Genomic DNA, 19,431 nt, shown 5'->3' on the forward strand with positions numbered 1-19,431 from the left:
AACTCCTTGGTTCAACCACTTTAACCCTTTAGTGTCTAATGTTCCCATCAATCTGTTCCCATATAGCTTATTACGGGAACATTGGACACTAAACACTTGACCCTCTACTGGAAAAAACATGGGTACCTGACCACCACTGACAATAAAACCATACAAATCACGAGGTAAGGTTGATCCAACTAAATTTTGGACAGCTTTACATGAAAATCAATGGTCACCAACAGCTGACTGAAGAATTCCTATTAGAATGGGACAGAAGAAGCACAACCATACTAGATGAAACAGCACCCATAAAAAAATAAAACCGGATGAAATCACAAAACAGCCCCCTGGTACAATGCAGACCTGAAAGCATTCACACTGCAGAAGACAAGAGCAAACCTGGTTGAAAAACAAAAATGAAACAAATAGAACTGCATGGAGGGAAGCACGAAATAGATACAAGATCAAAATAAGACAGGCTAAAATGAAGTTCTATAAAAAAAACAGGTAGGCACAGACTATAGAGACACGAAAAAACTATACAAGCTGGTAAACAACCTACTAAATACCAAACCACTAACAATAACGAATGACAAATCCCCATCAGTAAACAAACTGGCCAGACACTTCAAGGAAAAGATCCTCAGTCTAAGAGCTTAGCACAAGATGACATCAACCTAGGTATTTTTTTTATTGACAAAACGGGTTATCCCCTCAAAGAAACCCCAGTGGACAGAACATGGGCAGCCTTCCCCCAAATCACAAAACAAATAATAGCACAAGCAGTAAGAAAATTCTCCACTGCTTGCTAGGCATGTCCCAATTACATTCTGAAAGCATCCCATGACCGATTCATCGATCACCGAACCTCCCACCTAAACTTCATGTTTAGGAAGGCCGATTATCAAAAGAAAAGGGCAACATAATGCTGGGTCATGCCATGCCAAGTGGTCTAAAATTTAAAAAAAAGAGGTAAGGAGAAGGACTCATTCAGATGGAGAGGAAAACACTTTAGGACCAGTCAAAAAAATAATCTTCTCTCTCTTTGTAAAATCCAAGATGAGTTTCCTGCAGGACAAAGCTTGCAACTGTGGGATTTGTTGAGCTGAACACTTGGTGACCAGGGGTTCAAAAGAAGCTAGTACCAAAGCAGAAAAAGCAAATTCAAATCCCAAGGAAGGAATACTAGATGACAGAGGATTAATCTATTTATCCATCCTCAAAAAAACATGCCACTTCCTGATGAAAAGTCAAAACTCTTACCTTTTTAGCTCTCTAAAGGGGAAAGGGAAATGGGACTTGATATACCGCCTTTCTGTGGTATTTTGCAACTACATTCAAAGCGGTTTACATATATACAGGTACTTATTTTGTACCTGGGGCAATGGAGGGTTAAGTGACTTACCCACAGTCACAAGGAGCTGAGGTGGGAATCGAACCCAGTTCCCCAGGATCAAAGTCCGCTGCACTAACCACTAGGCTACTCCTCCACAAAACGTTTGCATTCTGGAACACTGCCATCAGGTCTAGAACTGGAAATCCACAGATATTTACTACTTCCAAGGCAGCTTCTTTTATTGGACTCCATTCTCCAGGATGTAAAAGTTTCTGTTGAGAAAATCCATTTGAATGTTCTGAACTTCTAAAGCATGATAATGCTGCCAAATGAACCTTTAAAGAAGCAAGCGCTAAGTCCAGACCGTCCTGCAGAAAACCTAGGATGTCGGGAACTGAGGACCGTAGAGGAACACCATCTTTTTCTTCACAAATTCTACAACTGTCACATAAACCAATGAAGCAAACCTTATTCTAGAACACAGGTTCTCAACCTGGTCCTCAAGACACACCAAGCCAGTCTGATTTTCAAGATATCCACAAGAAATATGTACGAGATACATTTGCATATAATGCAGGTAGTACATGCAGATTTATTTCCTACAGATTCATTGTGGATATTGTGGTATCCTGAAAACCTGACTGGCTGGGTGTGTCCCGAGGTTGAGAACCCCTGTTTTAGAAGGTAAGAGTAAAAACTACATTCCCTGAATACCATTTTTTTTTCTCGCCATACTCTCTCAGGAACCAAGCTGCAAGACAAAATGGAGATTTGTCCTGCATGCTGATTGCTCCAATAGGGGAACTTTGGTGAAAAATGTCAGAGGCTCTTGTACCTTTAATCTCATCAGATCTCCAAACCAACTTAAATCGCTAAGATCTTCTTGACCAATTTGAAGTTATCAACATCACCAGTCCCACATGCATCTCTATGCACTAAGGAATCATGCCTATCAAGGCCATAAAGGAAATACATACAGAAGTCCCAACTGAAGCCAAGGTTGAATTAAGGCATCTATTTCTGCTGAGTTTGGAGCCTTTCTGAAACTGAAAAACGCTTGCACCTTTGCATTCTGGAACATTGCCATCAGAACTAGAAATCCACAGATATGGGAAAATTAGGTTCTTACCATGATAATTTTCTTTTCTTTAGTCATAGCAGATGAAGCCATTACGTATGGGTTGTGTCCATCAACCAGCAGCGGGAGATAGAGAGCACTCAACTTTTCACAGTGCCTCATGGCCAGCTAGCTCCACTGCCTCTTCAGTATTTGAGGCTTCCAAAGCAGTATGGCAAACTGCAATGGGAATAACATGAACTTTCCTCACGGCGAACGATGGCCCCTTAACAAGGGCATGAACTCAAAAAAGGAGGGAATGAACTCATCCTCCTGGAGGGAATAAACTTGTCCTCCACTTTGAATAAACGGAGGGAATACTTGCATCCTCCTGGAGGGAATGAACTCATCCTCCTATAACTGTAACAAGAATCCTGAAGACTGTTTTCCGACTCCCCAAGGAAGGAATATAACTTCAGGAAACAAGAACAGCACCTAAAATCAGAATCACTGCAATACAGACAATCATACAGGGAGGGCTCATGGCTTCATCTGCTATGACTAAAGGAAAGAAAATTATCATGGTAAGAAACTAATTTTCCCTTCCTTGTCATCAAGCAGATGAAGCCATTACGTATGGGATGTAACAAAGCAATCCCTAAATAGGGTGGGAACAAGCCACACCACGCGCTAGCACCTGTGCTCCAAAACACACATCCCTCCTGGCAGCCACATCCAGCCTGTAATGTCGGACGAAAGAGAGCTTAGAAGCACATGTTCTAGCACAGCAAATCTCATGAAGAGATAGTGCTCCAGTTTCCGCCCAGGAAGAGGAAATCGCTCTTGTGGAATGTACCTTAAAGGCTTCAGGCGGAGCCCGGCCAGACAACAGATATGCCGAAAAGATAGCTTCTTTGAGCCAACGGGCAATAGTGGCTTTAGACGCTGAAAACCCTCTGCGAGGACCTGCAAACAGCACAAAAAGATGATCAGAGGTCCTGAAAGAATTTGTAATTCGCAGATACTGCAACAGAGTCCTGTGCACCTGCCCAAATGAATCTGGAAACTCCTCCTTAACAAAGGAGGGAAGAAAAACAGGCTGGTTTAGGTGAAACGCTGAAACCACCTTAGGCATGAACGAAGGCACGGTCCGAACCGTGACCCCTGACTCTCAGAATTGCAGAAAAGGGTCTCTGCAGGACAGCGCCTGGAGCTCTGACACCCGTCTCGCCGAGGTAATGGCCACTAAAAAGACGGCCTTCAGTGTCAAATCTTTCTCTGAAGCACGCCGAAGAGGTTCAAAGGGAGCTCCCTGAAGGGCCTTCAATACTAACCCCAGGTTCTAAGCTGGACAAGGTGCCGGCACGGGAAGACGGAGACGAAGCACCCCTCTAAGAAACCGTGCCACATCTGGATGAGCAGCTAAGGACACGCCTTCAACCTTGCCACGCAGGGAGGCCAATGCTGCCACTTGCACCCGCAGGGAATTATAGGCCAAGCCTTTGTGTACACCATCCTGCAAAAAGTCCAGAATCGGCGAGACAGGAGCCCGCAACGATAAAAGCGCTGTTGAAACACACCAGACTTCAAACTGGCGCCAGATTTGGCATAAGCCACTGAAGTGGAGCGCTTACGGGCCTGCAGGAGAGTGGAAATTACCTTATTTGGAGTAGCCTTTCTCTCTCAATTGCGCCTTCTCAATCACCATGCCATAAGACCAAAGTGGCAGGCATCCTCCATGGCCACCGGACCCTGTGACAACAGGTGCGGAACCAGAGGTAACGGAAAGGGAGCTTCCAACAGCGTCTGAGCCTAGCAGACTAACACCAGCGCTTTTGCTTTCTCTTCCCCCCTCCCCCTCAGTTCCTCAAACCTGCTTTCTCTAGCAGCCCCTCCCTGCTGCTGTTTCCCTGCAGCAATCACAGGCTGCTTGAGTGAGCCGGACTCTGATGCTTCCTTCTGCTCCGCCCCTGCCCCTCTGACACAACTGTGTACGCGAGGGTGGGACACAGCAGAGGGAAGCATTCGGCACCGGCTCAGGCAGCCTGTTATCGCTGCAGGGAAACAGCAGTAGGGAGGGGCTTCTAGAGAAAGCAGGTTTGAGGGATGGAAGAGGAGGAGAAGGTTAGATTGAGTTCAGAACAGAAGACGGTATCTGCAAAGGAAGTTGGCTAAAAACAGAAGACAGCCAGGGCGAGAGCCTATCTAGACCAGTATATGAAATAAAAATTGAGTATCACTACAACAGCTTAACAAAAATGAGTGTAGCTGGTAGAAACAGCAGTTAAAAACTATTTTTTTGCTCATTTTTCTACACAATACAGATGAAATTTCAGTGAGGATATCCTGTTTCTTGATGGGTTCATCATAACTGTTGTAATCTGCCTTGTGAAGCCAGGTGTTATAAAGTTGATTGAATATATTGAAATTAAATTGAAGCAAAATTAAACTCTCCTTTCATTGGGGCTCATGGAATCACATCTTCACTTCATGTTTTGTAGGTTACATTTTAGATACACAAAGAGGTGCTGGACTTGGGAAGGTGAGAAGTGGGGGGTGGTTGTGGGAAGTAGAAGGTGCTGGACTCAGGATAGGGATTGAGGGAAAAAGGAGCAGTGCTGGTCTCAAGAGAGGGCTACAAAAAAGTGAGAGATAAAGAGAAAGTGGTGCTGGACTCGCTGGGGGGGGGGGGGCTGAGGGATAAAGAGAAAGTTGCTGGATTCAGGAGAGGCTGAGGGAATGAGAGGAATAATTGCTGGATTTATGGGGGGCTGAGGGAACGAGAGGAAGAGTTGCTGAACTCATGGGGGGGGGGGGGGGGCTGAGGGCAGAAGGAGAGGTTCTGGACTCCAGAGGGACTTAGGAAAGAAGAGGGAAAAGGTCCTGGACTCACTGGGGAGAAGGGAGATGTGCTGAACCCATGGAGGGGGGGGAAGAGGGTGGGAAGGGGACAGGTGCTAGATCTGCAGGGGTAGGGGGATAGGAGAGATGCCAGACTACAGGTGAGGGGACCAGAGGCGGATGGAGAGAGTAAGTAGGAGAAGGGAAGAGATGCTGGACTTACAAGAGATGCAGGTACACAAACCTTGATGCGGTGCTCCTTCCTGGGTTGTGTAGAGGATAAACCATGCTTAGCAGGCTTTTATTTTTACCATGCAGTTTGCCACTTACACAGCATGGCACTGGGATATGTGTAGCCACTTCTCTTGGCACCAGGCTGGATTTCCTAAGTAGGCTCTTCTCTCCGAGCTGCTGCCCTGCTGAACACTGAAGCTTCGCTTTGAGGTGTGGGAAAGGGAGAGAGACAGAGAGGGGACAGGGAGCTGCTGGACCATAAGGGGGGGAAAAGAAAGAGAAAGAGAGAGAGAGAGAGAGAGAGAGAGAGAGAGAGAGAGAGAGAGGACATGGAGTTGCTGCAGCATAGGGGTGGAGGGAAAGGAAGAGAGGACAGAGAATTGCTGGACCATAAAGGTGGAGGGGCAGAGAGAGAACAAAGTTGCTTGACCATAGGTGTAGAGGGTATAGGGAGTTACTGGACCATCGGGGTGGAGGGAAAGGAAGAAGGGGTAGGGAGTTGCTGGACCATAGGGAGGAAGGGGGGAGGAGAAAGGGAATTACTGGACCATAGGGGTGGAAGAAAAGGAAGAGGGGACACGGAAATGCTGGACCATATTGGTGGAGGACAGGGGAGGGACTGAGAGATGCTGGGCTACAAGGGTGTAAGAATGGAGAGGGAGGGGGAGATACTTGGCATGGTGGAACCATGTAGGAGAGACCATGGGGGATCTCAAGGAGAGGAGTGTGAGAGGAGGATAGTAAGTAAAGAGGGAAGAATTGTACTAATAAGGAGGAGGTGAAAGAGAAAGGAATGAGGCCAGGGATGGAGTGAGGAGACGTAGGGGGGAGAGGAGGGCATGGAAAGTTGATAGGTACTGGCAAGTGAAATATAGGTGGTGGACTGAAGAGCAAGAAGGTGAAATTTGAGGGGAGAGAGAGAGGAAATATATCAGAGAGATATAGTGAGGGAATAGGAAACAATGAGTAACGTGGAGAAAGGACAAATGGACTGCACTTACTGGAAATAGAGCAGAAGACATACAGGAAAACAGAAAAGAAGAAACTGGAAACAATATGCTTGGAAAAATAAAGTACCCAGGCAACAAAGGTAGAAAAAAAAGTGTTCTATCTGAATTTATTTGGTGGAATACGTTAGCTTTGGGAAATGTGCACCATGGATGTCCTTGTATTTTTTTTCAGTACAAGATGAAACGCATTTCTGTTTTTATTTTTCCTATGTTGTGGTACATACCGAGTTTGACTTCTTCGGTTTCCCAGTTCAGTTTTTGTGTTTATATTTCTAATTTGTGATTCCTTGTTCTGTATTTGGTGTGTGACCGAGGTGTAGTATTCTGTTGGCAAATAGTTTCTGCGTAGAATTCTGTAGCAGTCCCACTTGTTCTGTTTAGGTGTATTGGTATTCTAGCACCCTGTGTATTGTTTGTTGTGCTGCCTGTTCTTACATAGGGTTCATGTTGTTTAAATCATAGGAATCAGTGCTACTGTTCTATGGTAGATTTTCTACATGTATGTTGAGCTGGAGGTGAGTTACATTTAGCTACAACAGGTATTTTCTTGCCTCTGGAGGCTTACACTCTAAGTTTGTACAGGAGGTAATGGAGCAGCAGTGGAATTTGAACCCTGGCTTCTCTGGTTCTCAGCTCACTTCTCTAACTATTAGATTCATCTAATATAGATAATGCCTATTCCAAACATGTTTTATAACTCTGCAGTAAACCTGATGGCCATTTGGCAAACTATCAAAAATGTGAAAGCCAAATCATCTTATGGTTGCCAGTAACCACAGGATTTCTGTTAGTGCTGCTGAACATCACTGTACATGGCCAACAGGAAGATGCTGGACTGGAGAGCTAGGACTGACTGGGAGCCAAGTTTTAAAAGTACCTGAATATATTTACAGAATACTGTAAATACTATTCTGTTTAATAATTAGTTATTATTGTGATACAGTATATGGATGTTTTTGGCACATAATTCCCTGAAGTGTATTCAGTGTAAATATCTTCAGTAATAGAGATACTAGGGGGAAATGACTAGTGCCACGAGAGACACAGTGAAGGGGTCCTTCACTAATGTGTTCAAAAGTGCCCTCACTGTCCCTTTGCTGCTGACATAGGTGCTGCCTTCACCCTAAGGATTTTACCTAGCCCTGCCCTGCCCCAACCCCACTCTAGGCCCACCTCACTCCATCTTAATCCCTCAAAACAACTGAATCACTGACCACACATATATGCCTATGAGGATTTTAACCCTTTCCTCTTTCCCGGCCCTTCAGCCTTGCACTGGAGCCTATTTTACAAAAGTCTGCTCCCCCTGATGTCAAAACCTGGCTACGCCTCTGGAGACCACCACATCTACTCTAAGCAACAAACCAGAGAATCCACAGAATACAACCTAAACATAGCAACACAGAAGAAAGCATCAAGAACATCCCCTTCCATTGTAATATCATCTACAACCTGAAGCATAGAAAAGGCTTACGATGGCGAAACAATGCCATCTTGAAACAAATCGGTGACTAAATTGATTTAAACTCCACAGCTTTGGGTTGGGGAAGGAGATTTATGTTTGTGTAAAGCATCCTAGGCTGCATAATCAAGGGGCAGAATGGGCAGAAAGGAGGTCATTAATGCATCTGTTCAGGTCACTGATCAGGCCTCACGTGGAGAACTGTGTTCAGTTTTGCAGGCTGTATCTTATTTAAAACTAGTTAAAAAAAGCCCCATTTCTGGAAGAAATGAAACGGGCGCTAGCAAGGTTTTCCTCGGAGTGTGTATGTTTGAGAGAGTGTGTGTGAGAGTGACTGTGTGAGAGAGAGTAAATGTGCAAATGTGTGTGTGTGACAGAGAGTGAGACTGGGTGTGAGTGTCTGTGAGAGAGAGAGTGTGTGTGCCAGGGGCGCCCCCTCCCTTCCAGTTCCAGGGTCATCCCCCCCTCCCTCCCTCCGAGTTCCAGGGTCGTCCCCTCCCTCCCAGTTCCAGGGTCGTCCTCCCCTCCCTCCGAGTTTCAGGGTCCCTCCCTTCGAGTTTCAGGGTTGCTCTCTCCCTCCCTCCGAGTTTCAGGGTCGCTCCCTCCGTCCGTCCCTCCCAGTTCCAGGGTCCCCCCTCCAAGTTTCAGGGTCCCCCCTCCCTCCAAGTTTCAGGGTCCCCCCTCCCAGTTCCAGGTTCGTTGTCCTTCCCTTCCAGTTCCAGGCCTTTTAAACTCTGCCAAGCTAACCGCCTTCACTACGTTCTCCGGCAATGAATTCCAGAGTTTAATTACACATTGGGTGAAGAAAATTTTTCTCTTATTTGTTTTAATTTTACTACACTGCAGTTTCATTGCATGCCCCCTAGTCCTAGTATTTTTGGAACGCGTGAACAGATGCTTCACATCCACCTGTTCCACTCCACTCATTATTTTATATACCTCTATCATGTCTCCCCTCAGCCGTCTCTTCTCCAAGCTGAAAAGCCCTAGCCTCCTTAGTCTTTCTTCATAGGGAAGTCGTCCCATCCCCGCTATCATTTTTGTCGCCTTTCGCTGCACCTTTTTCAGTTCTACTATATCTTTCTTGAGATGCGGCGACCAAAATCAAACACAATACTCAAGGTGCGGTCGCACCATGGAGCGATACAACAGCATTATAACATCCTCACATCTGTTCTCCATACCTTTCCTAATAATACCAAACATTCTATTTGCTTTCCTAGCCGCAGCAGCACACTGAGCAGAAGGTTTCAGTGTATTATCGATGATGACACCCAGATCCCTTTCTTGGTCCGTTAACTCCTAACGTGGAACCTTGCATGATGTAGCTATAATTCGGGTTCTTTTTCTCACATACATCACCTTGCACTTGTTCACATTAAACGTCATCTGCCATTTAGCCGCCCAGTCTCCCAGTCTCGTAAGGTCCTTCTGTAATGTTTCATAATCCTCTCACGAGTTAACGACTTTGAATAACTTTGTGTCATCAGCAAATTTAATTACCTCGCTGGTTACTCCCATCTCTAAATCATTTATAAATATATTAAAAAGCAATGGTCCTAGCACTGACCCCTGAGGAACCCCACTAACTACCCTTCTCCATTGTGAATACTGCCCATTTAACCCCACTCTCTGTTTCCTATCCTTCAACCAGTTTTTAATCCACAATAGGACATTTCCTCCTATCCCATGACCCTCCAATTTCCTCTGTAGCCTTTCACGAGGTACCTTATCAAACGCCTTTTGAAAATCCAGATACACAATATCAATCGGCTCCCCTTTGTCCACATGTTTGTTTACTCCTTCAAAGAATTGAAGTAAATTGGTCAGGCAAGATTTCCCCACACTAAAGCCGTGCTGACTTGGTCTCAGTAATCCATGTCCTTGGATGTGCTCTGTAATTTTGCTTTTAATAATAGCCTCTACCATTTTCCACAGCACCGATGTCAGACTCACCGGTCTATAATTTCCCGGATCTCCCCTGGAACCTTTTCTAAAAATCGGCGTTACATTGGCCACCCTCCAATCTTCCGGTACCATGCCTGATTTTAAGGACAGATTGCATATCACTAACAGAAGCTCCGCAAGCTCGTTTTTGAGTTCTATCAGAACTCTAGGATGTATACCATCCGATCCAGGAGATTTGCTACTCTTCAGTTTGCTGAACTGCCTCATTATGTCCTCCAGGTTTACTGTGAATTCAGTAAGTTTCTCTGACTCATCCGCTTGAAATACCATTTCCGACACCGGTATCCCACCCAAATCTTCCTCGATGAAGACTGAAGCAAAGAATTCATTCAATCTCTCCGCTACATCTTTGTCATCCTTGATCGCCCCTTTTACCCCTTGGTCGTCCAGTGGCCCAACCGATTCTCTTGCCAGCTTCCTGCTTTTAATATAGCGGGAAAAAAATTTTACTATGTTTTTTTGCCTCTAATGCTATCTTTTTTTTCGTAATCCCTCTTGGCCTTCTTTATCTGTTCCTTGCATTTGCTTTGACGCTCCTTATGTTGCTTCTTGTTATTTTCAGACGGTTCCTTCTTCCATTTTCTGAGGGCATTTCTTTTAGCCCTAATAGCTTCCTTCACCTCACTTTTCAACCATGCCAGCTGTCTTTTGGACTTCCGTCTTTCTTTTGTAATAGGCGGAATATGATTGGCCTGGGCCTCTAGGATGGTACTTTTGAACAGCATCCACGCCTGTTGTATAGTTTTTACCCTCTCAGTTGCACCTCAGTTTTTTTTTTACCGTTCTTCTCATTCTATCATAGGCTCCTTTATTAAACATATTTGACTTCCTATGTATAGTTACTTCAAGGGTGATATCAAAACTGATCATATTGTGATCAGTTATCAAGCGGCCCCAGTACCATAACGTCCCTCACTAGATCATGCGCTCCACTAAGGACCAAGTCTAGAATAAATAAAGTAACAGCCAAAGTATGAAACTGTGCGTCAATATTGTACATACATACCACCCCCTGCCCCATCCCACCACCCTATTATTATTAAACAAAGTTTTGGAAATAAACAAAAAGAACATAGCAACACCATTGATAAGATGTGTCTACCCATCAAAACAAAAACTGTGAAAGTACCAAACCCCCCTCGCCCACCCTCCCTCCCCAAATTCCCCCAGTCAACAAAATAGTAAAGAAAAAGATTAGAAAGCAAACAGTCTCACCTTGTATACCCTTGCTGCCGATACACAGTGTGCTGGAAAGAGGAGCCAAGAATTAATAGTGGGCCCGATATTCAGACTGCAGGAGGCAGCCCGCTAAAGTGCCATGATCAGTGCTGATCCCGGAGACCGGCATTGAATATCCAGGGATTTTTTTTTGTTGGCTCAAACTTAATCGGCTAAGTAAACATTCAGAACTGGCCAGTTAAGTTTATAGCAAGCAAAGATAGGACTGCTATTGGCAGTCCGATTTGGCCACTAAACTTAGCCGGCCATCGCTTGAACATTTGTGGATAGCTGACTACATCGTGCAATACAGCCAGTGAGCCGCTATGTGTTAACTGCGAATATACAGTGGCGATAACTGTATTTAAGAACATAGAATCCATACTGGGTCAGACCAATGGTCCATTCAGCCCAGTATCCTGTCACAATCCCTGGCAGAAACCCAAACGGTAGCAACATTCCATGCTGCCAATCCCAGGGCAAACAGTGACTTCCCCATGTCTGTCTCAATAGCAGAGTATGGACTTTTCCTCCAAGAACTTGTCCAAACCTTTTAAAAATCCAGATATGCTAACTGCTGTTACTACATCCTCTGGCAAAGAGTTGCAGAGCTTAACTATTTGTTGAGTGACAAAAATATTTCCTCCTATTTGTTTAAAAGTATTTCCATGTAACTTCTTTGAGTGTCCCCTAGTTTTTCTACTTTCTGAAAGAGTAAAATATATATATACTAGTAAAAAAGGCCCGTTTCCAAAACCAATGAAACGGGCGCTAGCATGTGGCTTTTTTTTTGTGTGTGTGTGTATGTGTCACAGAGTTATTTTGTGTGTGTGAGTGTGTGAGGGTGCGGTGTGTGTGCAGGTTGTTGATGTGTGTCTTTTTTTGTTTTGTTTTTTTGCTTGGGGGTTGGGGGATGTGCTGTGCTGTCCTTGGTCGCTGTTTGCTGCTGGCTGGGTCGCGGGTAATCCTTCCAGCTGGGCCGCAGCTTGTCCTGTTCGCCCATGTCCCAGATGGTGACGGGCACGTTGTTTTCCAGCTCCTCTGACTCCATGTCAAGCGATCCCAAACATAGTCTGTTCTGTTCTCTGAGTCTGATATCCTGCACGTACAACGTGTAGGACGTCAGCATGCAAGGATGAAGACTTTTCTCTGCCAGTGTCGGCTGCTGCGTTTTACGGGAGAAGACGTCGGCTGGCGGGGAGTGGGGTCCCCCGCCAGCAAAACGGAAGGTAGGCGGTGGCGGGTTCGCCGGGAGGGGGTCCCCACGGAAATCTACGGGGGCCCAGGCCCCCTCAGGCCCCACGTAGCTACGCCACTGTTCTGTGCTCTCCGTGCTGCACAGATGAGCCATTATGCTGGGGAATGCTCCTCCCTTATTGTCACGTAGTTTCCTCTGATTGGTCCGTCTTACGTTGCCTAGTGTTGCCTGGGAACGGTGTTGTGATGGTCCTTTGTGTTTCAGAATGTTGAGGGTGTTTTTTCTGATTGGTCCGTCATGCGAGGGCGGGGCAGAGAGTCATGGTTAGTGTTGTGGCTTCACCACCATGAATCCATGAACCCTTCAGGGAGTGACTGAGTGACTTCAGAACGTTGTCTTCAGAACGTTGAGGGTGAGTTTTATTATAGTAGATATTTCCCCTCAGCCATCTCTTTTCCAAGTGGAAGAGCCCAGCTGAATATAAGCAGGTAGCTGGCTAAATGCTATTTAACCGGCCAGGAAAATAGCACTGAATATCAGCCAGAATGTGTATAACTGTAGTGGATATGCTGTAGGAGTGAAACCGCCAGACAGATCATGAGAATAAATTGCAATGATAGGAGTAGAGAAGTATGTGTATGGCCCATGAATATACAGCTTTTCTGTGGTACAACCAAAGCAGTTTACATATTATATAGTGTACTTTCTCTGTCCCTAGTAGGCTCACAAGCTAAGGTTTTTTTGGTTTTGTTTTTAAGCACCCAAAGCAACAGAGGATTAACCCCCTGTTTACTAAGCCGCGTTAACGGCTGCTGTGCACTGTCGAGATTGCCGTGCAGCTTAGTAAACAGGGGGGGAGGGATAAGTGCCTTGTCTAAAGTCACAAGGAGCCACAGTGGGAAATAAGCCTGGTTCTGTTCTCAGCTCACTGCACTAACAATTTAACTACTCCTCCACTCCACTAGTAGATGGAAACTCCTCTTGGACAGCAGCCCCTTGCAGTTTAGTGCATGCATGTCATGGGACCTCTTCCATTATCTGGCTGGAAGCACTTAGGGCAACAGCTAGTGGCTTATTATGCCTGATTATTCTGTATAATGATTGATTTATGACTGTATTTTCCTTCCAGATGTTTTATCAGAAGCAAATCATCAAATTTAAAAATAAACTTAACACATCTTGGGAGCTGAGAATCTAAAGGGAAAAATCTATATAAACATATACTTAGATTCAGAAAACGTTTATGATATGAATATTTATAGGTGTTACAAAGATATACATAAAATTATTCCTAAAAAATACAAACTACAAAAAGGGCAAGAGGAAAGGAAATTCCAAGATTCTGATGATGTTCAGTGTTGTCGCAAATCATATTATAGTTTTTTTTTCAAGTGGCAGAATACAGCATAACTTGCTACTAGAGCTGCTTTTTCTCCTCCTTTTCCCCAGATTAAACAGAGCTTTTCCTTTGCATTCCATTGTAAGAAAGTTTCATTTTTTTTCTGTCAGGTTTGGGAAATGCATTTCCTCCTATACTTGCAAAATACAAAGATAAGAGATACACTTTTATGCTGATTTTTCCAGTGTTACATTGCATGTACATGGCCTTTTACTAAGCTGCAGTATAAAGTTGCCTTAGCTTGCCCTTACATGGGATTTTCCTGCATGCTACGGCCATCTTTACTGCAGCAGTAAAAGGGAAGAGTTTCCATTTTTGCATTAATGGCCATGCACTATTGTCATGTGGCCATTTAAAAAAATTACTGCATTAGCACTTACACCTATTTTGTAGGCAGTAAGAACTAATGCAGTAATCCTGCAGTTATCAGCGCAGTAATGTAGCTGCACTGATTAATGCAGAAGCCTAGTCCACCCACACGCAAAACTAAAAAAATAATTTTAGCGTGCAAATAGCACATGCAGATTAGGCACTTACTACAGGATACCTGAACGTGTCCAGCAGTAAACCATTCTAATCTGTGGTAAGCGAGCGCTAGTGCTTGCCACAGCTCAGTTCAAGGACCCCGCAGACTAACTTCATGGGGTTTCCATGTCAGTGTAACAGAGTAACTTAGATGATGGGCCATCTAGTTGGCTAGTGCTATGAACTTCCACCCCCCCTACTCCCAACCCATAAGAACCAGAACAGGGAGGGCCACAAAACCCAGATATACCACAAGTGATCCCTAAGGTGACTATGCAGTTTACAATTTCTATTACAGGTACTTTTGCAATGTCCCTAATGGGCTCACAATCTAAGTTATGTGGAGGGGCATGATCGAAAGGGACACCCAAGTTTTGCAGAGGACATCCTCGCAAAACCTCCCGATGGAGGGGCGGGGAAACCCGTATTATCAAAACAAGATGGACGTCCATCTTTTGTTTCGATAATATGGTCGGGGACGCCCAAATCTTGACATTTAGGTCGTCCTTCGAGATGGTCATCCCTAGAAGGTCGTTTCTGATTTTCAGCGCATAATGAAAACTAAGGACGCCCATCTCAGAAACGACCAAATGCAAGCCCTTTGGTCATGGGAGGAGCCAGCATTCGTAGTGCACTGGTCCCCCTGACATGCCAGGACACCAACCAGGCACCCTAGGGGGCACTGAAGTGGACTTCACAAATTGCTCCCAGGTACATAGCTCCCTTACCTTGGGTGCTGAGCCCCCCAAAACCCACTACCCATAACTGTACACCACTACCATAGCCCTTATGGGTGAAGGGGGCACCTAGATGTGGGTACAGTGGGTTTCAGAGGGCTCACATTTACCACCACAAGTGTAACAGGTGGGGGGGATGGGCCTGGGTCTGCCTGCCTGAAGTGCACTGCACTCACTAAAACTGCTCAAGGGACCTGCATTCTGCTGTGATGGACCCAAGTATGACATTTGAGGCTGGCACAAAATATGTTTAAAGATGATTTTGGAGGGTGGGAGGGGATCCCCGATTCTCTCCAGTGGTCATCTGGTCAGTTCGGGCACCTTTTTGTGCCTTGGTCGTAAAAAAAAACAGGACCAAGTAAAGTCAACCAAGTGCTCATCAGAGACGCCCTTTTTTTCCCCATTATGGGTCGAGGACGCCCATGTGTTTGGCACGCCCAAGTCCTGCCTTCGCTACACCTCCGACACATCCACGTGAACTTTTTTTTAATTCTTTATAAATAATTTTTATATACAATTCCAAAGCAAACTTTTGTCAAGAAATAGGCCATATTTCAAAGAAACAATATACTAAGGGAAATAATTTTCCCTAATCAACTTTTTCATTCTTATGCTGTAGTCCACAAGGAGAAGGAGACTGATACACAATTTCTTATAAGGATACTAAATAAAAGAAACAAAATTACATCAAAAAGGATAGCGTTTTAGAAAATACGATTACACCTACTTTTAATATCCAATGGAATCTCTGTATTTAGGGATTCTTGCATCAATAAATGTTCGAAGTTGAGATGGCTCAAAGAAATGATATAGTAACATAGTAACAGTAGATGACGGCAGAAAAAGACCTGCACGATCCATCCAGTCTGCCCAACAAGATAAACTCACATGTGCCATTTTTTGTGTATACCTTAACTTGATTTGTACCTGTCTTTCAGGGCACAGACCTTATAAGTCTGCCCAGCACTATCCCTGCCCCCCAACCACCCGCCCCGCCTCCCACCGCCGGCTCTGGCACAGACCGTATAAATCTGCCCAGCACTATCCCCACCTCCCAACCACCAGCCCTGCCTCCCACCAGCGGCTAAGCTTCTGGGGATCCCTTCCTTCTGAGCAGGATTCCTTTATGTTTATCCCACGCATGTTTGAATTCCGTTACTGTTTTCCTCTCCACCACCTCTAATATTCAATTAGAGAATATGTCATATTCTCTAATTGAATCACACATTTACTCTAGTTACATCCGGAAATGTATGGATCTTTTCTTCCATAAAAAGGAGTGGAGTTGATTGTCTTAAATAAAGTCTTATTACTGCCTCTTGAAGGAAAACAAATGAAACCAATAAGGTAGACCTAAAGTCTACTACTTCTTATGAATTCTCAAGAAGAGCAGATACATCTAAACTTTCAGAGGAACCATTTAATGGCAATTGGACTGATGATCTGATTTCTCGAGTAGGCAAATAGTAAAGCTTCTGTAGTGGAGGAAATGCATTTTCAGAGTAATGGAGAACTTCTTTTAAAAAGTTCTGAAATATTTCTCTTGTTGGGGTATATTTTATAGAAAGAAAATTTAAAAGTCTCAAGTTCAGGCTGTCTCAGGAATAGGCCGCGCTTCCTCATCCGGCATCACAGCAGAATTTCCCTCTGAGACGATCTCTCTAAGCCCAACTTCTTTAGAGGTAAGCGAGAGGTTAAAATTTTTGGGACTATCTCCCATTAGAGGCAGTGCCTTGGCTCGGGAGAGCTTCTCCTCAGCTCAACTCTCCGCCACTACTTCCGACGGTTTGGCGAGTTGTTCTCCTAGCCTGCTCTCTGCCTCTGAAACCTGTCGCGTTGGACTTCGAGGGCTAAGTGATAATTCACTTTCCTGGCCGGGACTCCTCTATGCACCGGCCGCTGGAGCGCCCCTTGTAATCGGCGTCGCAAATGCTGTAATCGGTACCTGTCGCAGAGTAGGGTCAGTAGAGGCTGAGGAGAAACCTCCTCTAATTTTCCTCTTCAGCTTATTTAAAGAAATCCGTTAATAAGAAAAAAGGGAACTCCCCAGAGCTCAGCAATATGAGATTTCTCTCGACGACATCTTAGTCAGTCTCCCGCCCCCGTGAACTTTGGTCATCCCCGCGACGGAAAGCGGAAAGCAGTTGGGGATGCCCAAAATTGGCTTTCGATTATACCGATTTGGGCGACCCTGTGTGGACGTCCATCTTCAGATTTGTGTCGAAAGATGGGTGTCCTCTTTCGAAAATGAGCCTGATATTATACCTAGGGCAGTGGAGGGCTAGGTGACTTCCTCAGGGTTACATGGAGCTGCAGAGAGAATTGAACCTGGTTCTCCAGGTCCACAAACCGCTACACTAACCATTTTGTTATGGTAAGTTTGATACATAGGTGCCGAATGTATTTTCCACTGGAGTTTTTATTACATTCCATAAGGGCTACCTTCAAAAGCTAATCAAAAAATGTATTGTTATGTCCAATAAAAAAAGGTATCATTTTCTTTTCCATGTTTTATTTCTATTGTATTACATTCCAGAGTGCCTGGTAGTGGAGGTGATGCTATTATGTCTACTGTTTTAGCATAGAAAGTAGTAAAGGAAAGCATCCTAATTCTGCATTACATCTATTCTTGCGAGTGTTTCTGTGAACAAGAACTGTTAGAGGATCTTAAAGATGGAAAGTTTCTATCCCATTCTTTCCTAAACAGATATTTTTCTGGGGTGTAGATGACAGTCTATATAGGAAGAACACCACAAAAAGATAAGCTACGATACGCCAACCAAGAGGTGCATAAGTGCTGCTATTGGTACTGCAGCTCTGCCTTGCCGGCCAGAACGTCACCCTCTCTTCCCTATAGAAAGCCCCCTCCCCCTCTTACTTCTGCGCCCAAAGGAAAAAACACTCCCATCTTCCCTCTCCCTGCCCATGCACGCACAGCCTCGTATTAACTGAACGTGTACCAACATATAATACTTATCACTGTCTAACTCATATACTGCTGTAATAACAAGTGGATTGCTACTTCATGATATCGGGATTTTCACACAGAGCAGAAATACCAAGTCACCTGCATTTGACTACCCTCTTCACAGGGAACCAAAGACCCGACCTCCCCCATCTCACCCTTATTCTCAAGCTCCCCGCGCCATCCTACCTTCAGACCTGCCTTTGAGGTCGCCGGCTATGGCAGTAATTCATGCGGGGTGTCTGGGACCGGCTCCGGAGCTTTCCCTCTCCAGCGTCCCACCCACCACCCCCCTCTACCGTGTTCCGCCCTGCCGGAAACAGGAAGAGCTGTCAGAGGGGAGAGTGGGCAGGACGCCGGATGAAATGAATGAGAATTACTCACCTATAACGGTACTTCTTCCCCGGACTTTCAAATCTCATAGCCACACAGCTAAGGAGGTTAGATTTACAAGAGTGGGCATGACGTCAAAAAGCTGAAGCCAATTAGTTTTATATCTTTTCCTTTCCTCAGCGCAGCCGTCATTCCCGTTCACCCAACACAATGCAAGCAAACCTAGGAGCTGCCCTATCCCCGTTGTCGTTCTTTATTGTTGGTAGCGCATTTTTATTTGCTCTCACTTTTATTTTCAATCATGCTGACTACTTGTGTAGCATCAATGTACGCAGAGGACGTATTGGTTTCATTGGTTAAGTAGAGAGATGGGGTAGCCGTATTAGTCCACTTTTAAAGGTAATCAATATAAATAAAACATGGAAAAGAAAATAAGATACCTATTTTATTGGACATAACCAGTGGTGTGCTGGTAAATGTTTAACAGGCTCGCTCCCCGGTCCACCTCTGCTCCCCCCCCCCCCAAATTGCAGAGCTGGTTATAGCCGGGGAGAGAGCCTGCGGGGGGGGGGGGGGGGGGCAATCTAGTTCATGTTTAATGTGGGATAAAATGCCATAAATAAGTAAATAAAAATAAACTTTTAATGTTGAGCACCTGATTCTCAAAGTGGACATATTCCAAACACTATGAAAATAAAATGATTTTTTCTACCTTTGTTGTCTGGTGACTTTATTTTTCTGATCATGCCAGCCCAGTGTCCGATTCTGCTGCTATCTGTCCTCTTAACTCCATTTCCAGGGCTTCCTTTCCATTTATTTCTTTCCTTTCCTCCTTTCTTCTTCATTTCTGGTCCTCAGCTTCTGCCTATTTTCTTCATCCATGTGCAGTTTTTCTCCTCTCTTCCTTTTCCCTCTTCTCATCTCCTTCACTCTTCCCTCCCCTCCATCCATGTCCAGCAACCCTCCTCTCCCCCTGCCCTCCATGCACCCATGTCCAGCAGCAACCCTTCTCTCCCCTGCCCTCCATGCACCCATGTCCAGCAGCAACCCTCCTCTCCCCTCCATCCACCAATGTCCAGCGATCCTCCTCTCCCCCCTGCCCTCCATCCACCCATGTCCCGCAACCCTCCTCTCCCCGCCATCTACCCATGTCCAGCGACCCTCCT

General features: G+C 45.1%; 1 protein-coding gene across 4 annotated transcripts in view; it reads right to left on the reverse strand.

Moving 5' to 3' along the window:
* The window catches only part of HRAS (HRas proto-oncogene, GTPase), a 154,873-nt gene extending 136,513 nt beyond the window's left edge, over positions 1 to 18,360 (reverse strand). For 3 of the 4 annotated variants that reach the window (XR_003941949.1, XM_030201284.1, XM_030201283.1), the window contains exon 1: positions 18,122 to 18,256. The gene's annotated coding sequence lies outside the window, so the exon portion shown is untranslated. Of the gene's footprint in view, positions 1 to 18,121; positions 18,257 to 18,316 lie in introns of those variants that run through there. The other variant, XR_003941950.1, reaches the window with a different exon arrangement.
* Positions 18,361 to 19,431: the final 1,071 nt, after the last annotated feature.

The sequence above is a fragment of the Microcaecilia unicolor genome, chromosome 4, assembly GCF_901765095.1.
Source record: "Microcaecilia unicolor chromosome 4, aMicUni1.1, whole genome shotgun sequence".
NCBI classification, from domain to species: domain Eukaryota; kingdom Metazoa; phylum Chordata; class Amphibia; order Gymnophiona; family Siphonopidae; genus Microcaecilia; species Microcaecilia unicolor.